The sequence below is a fragment of the Epinephelus moara genome, chromosome 23 (assembly GCF_006386435.1).
Source record: "Epinephelus moara isolate mb chromosome 23, YSFRI_EMoa_1.0, whole genome shotgun sequence".
Lineage (NCBI taxonomy): Eukaryota > Metazoa > Chordata > Actinopteri > Perciformes > Serranidae > Epinephelus > Epinephelus moara.
Window position 1 is genome coordinate 32,751,031 of NC_065528.1, and position 6,981 is coordinate 32,758,011.

General features: G+C 42.4%; 1 protein-coding gene across 1 annotated transcript in view; it reads left to right on the forward strand.

Moving 5' to 3' along the window:
• tmem19 (transmembrane protein 19) overlaps nucleotides 1–6,981 on the forward strand; it is a 28,322-nt gene that overhangs the window by 2,544 nt on the left and 18,797 nt on the right. The gene's annotated exons all lie outside the window — the stretch shown is intronic.

Genomic DNA, 6,981 nt, shown 5'->3' on the forward strand with positions numbered 1-6,981 from the left:
CACAAGAGTTCAGCGAGCCACCGAAGGACCGCCCTACAGATTTACTATTGGTTCTGCAACGTAGGGAGTTTTTTTAAACTCTGAAATTGTATCCGCCCATCTAAACACAAAATCAGGGAGAAAGTCATCAGTCTTTAGTTAAGCAAAGCGTCTAAAGACTGACTTGTGAGTCTATGCCGAAAGCAACACAACTTTGTTATGGGTGATTTTAATAATTGTAAACCAGGAAAGCTCTTAGAAATCCACTCTTAGATCTCAACTCAGGATGTCGGATCACAACATAGTGTATTTTGCTCTGTCCCACAAAGTGGTCCTGAAGAAAGACAAGCTGGAACGACATTCAGTTCCAGTCTGGACAGAGGTTTTAGTCTTAGTTGCACAGACTGGGACTTGTTTATAAAATGTCTGAATGAACTCACATAGATTGTGTCTGCATATGGCACCACTGAGGACTTGGGCATTCCCTGAAAGTCAGTTTCCATTTAACCATATAACAAACCATGGGTCTCCAAATCTGCCAGTTAATCAGTGAAATATCAGTTTTAACCCAGGGCGATGTGACTCAGTACAGAGAACTACAGAAGCCAGTTAAAAAGTAATGATGTAGGCACGGACATGTCCAATCGCCTCTCTGTCAGTTCTGCTGAATCTGTGCTGTATCTCCATTATGAAAGTGTTGATGGTGCTTTTTGTGGTTGGTGTTGGATGATGGTGGTGTGCGGCTGTGAGTCATTCATCAGGATGAGGAAATCAACTCACCAGTGTGTGGCCAGGGCTCAACAAAGTTAAGTGGAAGCATATCTTGTGAGGTCATTGTTGTGATCAGCTGCGTTATCTTCTCAGTCCGGTCGGGGGATCACAGCGTCTCTGGGTGAATGATGCCAATTTGGGCTGTGTGTGGCTAGCACCGCTAGTAGCAGCAGCCGTCATTTCGTGCAGGTTAACATCCAAATGCACATGTTGAATGTGGTTGCGCATTGCTGCAGTCGAGTGATTATATGCCTTTTTTTTTCTGACACATCCTACATGCTACCTTGTTTTCATTTTCGAGATCAAAGTACTGCCAAACCGCACTGGTTTTGTGAGAGGACATCTCTCCAATTTCCCACCGTGCTGTTTTAAAACTTCAGTCTACTTGAGCATTACCGCGGGGAGGGGGACTGTTGTCTGACGGCTCTGTAGCACCCACTAGTGGCGGGCGGCTGCATGACAGTTAAGCTGCCTTGTACATGAATAAAACACTAATAGGTTTAACCGACTAATATTTCTGGTGCCGACTAGCGAAGGAGCGGATGTTCAATCGTTTAGACGTCTAATTGCCTACATCCCTACTCAAGAGTTCCCCTTAAGGTTTCCTTAAAATGTTTACTTAAGGATTCAAGTTTTTCTCGTATCTTGGTCTCATACTTAAGAAATTGCTTGTTGCACTTAGTAACCAAAGTAAGGACAAAAACACAAAGTACCTCTGACTCCTGCAACATGGTTGAATTTATGGAGATAAATGAGAAAACTCAAGGCATCCTGAGAGGAATGTTCCACGCTTGGACACGCTTTCTGATGAGCAACTGATTTTGCACTTTAAATTTTGGCAGAAGTCAATTTATGAGTGTGACAGTTTGGAGTTGGATCACACAACTTTCCAAAGCCCCATTACAATTAATTATTGCTCTGCGGTTTTATGCAACGAGATCTCTCAAGTTAGTTATTTGCAAGGTGATTTATGTGAGTCTAAAGTGTCAACCTTAAGGAGCAAACTTAAGGTGCTTTTTGCAACTGGCTCGTGGTTTTCAAATGTACAATTCAAATGTAAATATCAAGGAAAGAACTGGACGACCTCTGTGTCACATCAGTTTCCAACGGGCTATCAGAACTAACGTCCTAGAGGAGGTGTGTGCTTTACGGTGAGTAAGGACTGGTGTGACGGTGGGAATATGAGGTGCTGTCCCAATCCTGCTCGCCCTGTGGCGGGGTATAAACACTCTAGAGTCGCTGCTCATGTTCAGGAGGAGTGACCAGGCGGCCATCTTGTTGAGGTCACGATGTGTAAACAAACTACAAAACTTGCCGCCAGTCACGGGAGACATGGAGCTAATCAGAGTTTGGAGCACGTTCTAGGACACTGCTATCGAAATCACTGATGACGTCAGAAATTCGGTGAGTTCAAGCTGCTGTCCGCTCTTCTTCTGGGGATGAGGTGACCTGGAGGTGGGGACTCAGGTGGAGGGCCCGCGGGCTGTGCTAGCTAGCTAATTCTTGACTCATTTGTGGGCTGATAAAAAAGATTAGATCAAACTCAATGCCCCATTTCATAATTCCAGTGCTAAAAAAAAAAAAAAAGAAAAAATCCGATAGAATCTGTGATAGAGAAAACACTGACGTGAAATAATTTGTGATCTTGTCATTTTAACCATCTTGATTACCTGTCTTGCTAACATGGATGAATTGAAAAATGCTGTCGAGTGATTAACGTCATTTAATTCACCCAGACTTAAGGGTTGATCTGGCTGGAAAATTCATCAGCTTTCAATCTGAAAATTACTTATCAGCTAATGTTACAAAGCAACCAACGCCAGATCAATGCAGGGTAGCTCAGTTACAGCTTTTTGGCTAACTTTCATTATTGCTAGCAAAATACTATCTGAGTGGCTATGTCAGTTGGCTAGCTTGCTAAATTGATTCACCAGCTAACGCGATCTATGAAACTAACTTAGGTATTATGACAAACAGTGTATATTTGGCCATCAAGAAATGATGTACAGTACAAAGCACGTTCAATTAGCCAAGAGTGATGCAGGGGCGCCTAGCTAACCATAACCTGAGGTAACGTTAGCCAGCTAGCTGTAACTTGGCTACTTTTTTTGTGGATCTACGGTTGGTTGCTTCGTAACGTAAGCTAAAAAAATAATTTGCAAACGGCAAGCAACTTAGTATCATGGACCAAACGGTCCAAATGATATATAGGAACATTACAGATAATACAGATCTGATTTATTTTCAGCTTTCTACCAACATGATGATGGTCAATAACAGTTAATCTTGTTTTCCTACTGTTCTGGTCGATGCCCAGGTGCTCGTTTGCTTGGTGTCGCTAATATTAAGTATTTTCTAAGAGTTACCTTTAATTAGTTAAAGGGATAGTGCACCCAAAAATGAAAATTCAGCCATTATCTACTCACCCATATGCCGAGGGAGGCTCAGGTGAAGTTTTAGAGTCCTCACATCACTTGCAGAGATCCAAGGGGAGAGGAGGTAGCAACACAACTCCACCTAATGGAGGCTGACGGCGCCCCAGATTCAAACGTCCAAAAACACATAATTGAAACCACAAAATATCTCCATACTGCTCGTCCGTAGTGATCCAAGTGTCCTGAAGCCCCGACATAAAAAGCTGTTTGGAAAAACCTCATTTGAACTCTGTTTTTAGCCTCATTGTAGCCTGTAGCTCTGACTGCCTCTCTGGGCACCGCACTCACGTGTGCGCGCTTGCGCAAGACCGTGAGACATGGGCACCGTGTTCATGTGTGTTCACGTGCTTTTGCTGGTCGATGAGGTGTGTAGAAAAGCCCATCAGCAAGTGCATTTTGATCTTAAGCTTCAAAGTTTTATCGTCGACAGTACTCTCATGACAATGTTTCATCGCTGCTTTATGTCCTCACCTTTTTAAACTGGTACAGGTCGTTCACCCTCAAAAGTAGAAACAGATCGCAGGTTTTTATTAACATGTGCATCAGAGGTACATCTTGAATGACCTTCCTCATCTGTACGAGGTTCGGACTTAAAGATGGCCTCGCCAACCCCTGTCTAAGGATTTCAAGCTACTCCTGTCTGGCCACAGATACCATACAGTAGAACTCATTCTCCCTGCTGCTATTGACCTTTTAAAAACTCAGTGTTTATTATTTATCTGCTGGGTCCTTCTGGCTGTACATCAAATTGCTCCTCGGAGATTATTAAAATATCCTTGTTCCTTGATGGAGAATTAAATCATGTGCCAAATGAATTCTTCATAAATGTTAAAGGGTATCTTTTGCTAAATTTCACTGAGTGTATCTGATCAGTGGCATGATACATTTTCCTTTTTCCTTTCATGCTCCCCACACAAAAAGCACATTGTGGTCCTGGAGGTATTTTTAAGAAGCTCTCAAATGATCTGAGAAAATGGTCCCAATTAATTTGTGATCATGTGGCAGGAGACAGTCGTGTGGATGCTTTCAGACAGAGCTCTGTTTGTGCTCCTCTGCTTCCTCTGCTTTTAGAAGGAAAGATGGTTTCCATGTGATCACAGATTACAGGCAGCATCTTGTACACTTGTTTTTAATGACATCACAATCAGCAGAAGTACAGGAATTAAAAGGGGCAATGACAAGGTTTATGATGGAAACATGGTGTTTCCAGTAATCAGCCCAGACAGATCATTTAGCATGCTTATTAAAGCGTAATGTTATGACGCTGAGGAATTTGTGCCGCCTCTGCAGCTCCTGTCTCTCTCTGAAGACTCCAATGTCAATGTCAGCTTCATTTATATAGCACCTTTAAAACAGCCAACGGCCAACCAAAGTGCTTTACAGTTAACATAAGCAAAAACAACAACACACAAAAACATTTATGCAGTGAAATATAATAAAGGATCTCCTCTAGTTTTTAAGAGTGATCGAGGAACATTCAAGACCATCTGATTCGCTGATCTGAGGGCTCTGGAGGGCCAATGCAACTCAACAAGGTCAGATAGGTATTCTGGAGCCAGCCCATTCAGAGACTTAAAAACAGATAAAAGAATCTTAAAATCAATCCTGTACCTAACCAGAAGTCAGTGAAGTGAAGAGAGCACCGGAGTTATGTGCTCGTGTTTCTTTGTCCCAGTCAGGAGACGAGCTGCTGCATTCTGAACAAGCTGCAGGTGGTTAAGCTCTGACTGCTCAATGCAGACGTACAGGGAGTTGCAATAATCTAAGCGAGAGGTAATAAAAGCATGGATAACTGTTTCGAGGTCTTTCTGGCTTAGATAGGGTTTAACTTTGGCTAGAAGCCTCAGCTGAAAAAAGCTAGACTTGACCACTGAGCTGACCTGTTTGTCTAGCTTAAAAGCACCATCAATAATCACACCAAGATTCCTAGCGTGGGATCCCATGTAAGGTGCCAGTGGGCCCAGGGAGCTGGCAAGGACCTGAACCAGATCAGGGCGACCAAACAGGACAACCTCTGTTTTGTTTTCATTTAATTTTAAGAAGTTTAAGTCCATCCATGTTTTAATGTCACTTAAGCAGTTTAGCGCAGCCTGAAGGGAATCTTTGGAAGGAATCTTTAACGGCAAATACACCTGCACGTCATCAGCAAAGCAGTGAAAGGGAATACCATGCTTCCTAAATATCGACCCCAGGGGTAGCATATAAAGGGAGAACAACAGGGGGCCCAGAACTGACCCCTGGGGGACCCCGCAGGTCTCCTTTAGACCAGCATTACATATTTGAACAGTGTTTAAGTATCTGTAAAATTAAGAGACTTAAGTTTGAAGCTTTTTACTGTAGCATTTAGAATAATAAAATCAATAGCTGTTTCAGTTTACTAGATTAATTTTGCTGCAGTAAAAATGACCGAAGTGAGATGAACAGACTAACTACTTTATTTTATCTGACAAAGTTTTCCTTTGGGGACATAATTTGCAGCTGAAAAAAGGGACTATATTGCGATATATTTTATCCCAATACTCGGCATATCGCAAAATGTATAAAATCACAGTAATATTGTATCGTGACTAATGTATTGTGATAATATCGTACCGTGGGGCCTCTGGTGATTCCCACCCCTGTAGCTAACATGAGCTAGCAAACCACATTTTCACCTGCAGTGTGTGCAAATGACTTCAACATGAATGTGGAGTTTTTAAAAGCTGAGATTTCAGGGTTTTTAGATTTTGGCTTAACATGTCTGGCCAGGTGTGGTCAGGGATTGTCTCTGAACGTTTTGATCTGTCATCAACGCATCATGTCCAAAAGAAAGGTGGTGCTTCTTTTTCTTCCAGGAAGCTGGAAACTTCTGCAGTAGAGGTGCTCCCCTTACACTCAAGCCCCGCATTTAGAGCAAAGTAGTTGTAACAAAGGTATTCATTAGAGACACACATCACTCAGCTTACACCCTCCTCAGGCACAGACATTCAGCACACAGCCTGAGACATGGCAGAGCGGACGGCAGAATCACACACACAACACGATGCTATAACAGCTTCTTCACTGCGACTGATGGCAAAAGCAAATAAGGACGAACTAACCACAGTGACACTTTCTGAATGCCCTGCAGGTGGAGTTTACACTTTTGTATTTATCATACTTTTTATACCTTGTTGTGTGCACGTTATTTTTTTTACTATTTATTACATGTCTATTTCTGACTTGGCTCTGAGTGTTTTTGCACAAGAAGTCCTTTGTACCCAGACTGTGTGCATGTGTGCAAATGGCAAATAAAGTTATCTTATCATTGTCTGTGGAGCTGCCCCACAATCCACTATGACATCATAAGTTGAGTTAGTGTTTGGATTGGGGAGAGAGTTGTTTATTTTCATCAATATTTTTGGACTTTCTCAGACCGCAGGAGTAAAAGCTAATTTAAACTTCTGCTGAATGGACACCGTACCCTACGCCGCAGCCTGACGTGCACCTCCCCAGAAAAGTAACTCCATGTCACAGTGACGCAGACCTCCTGTCTGTCTCTGTAAGCTGAAACCATTTCCCTCAGTGGAAACAAAGATTTGATTTACTTTAATTTCACAGATAATCAATCAATCAATCAATCAATCAATTTTATTTATAAAGTCCAATATCACAAATCACAATTTGCCTCACAGGGCTTTACAGCATACGACATCCCTCTGTCCTTATGACCCTCACAGCTGATCAGGAAAAACTCCCCAAAAAAACCCTTTAACGGGGAAAAAAAACGGTAGAAACCTCAGGAAGAGCAACTGAGGAGGGATCCCTCTTCCAGGAC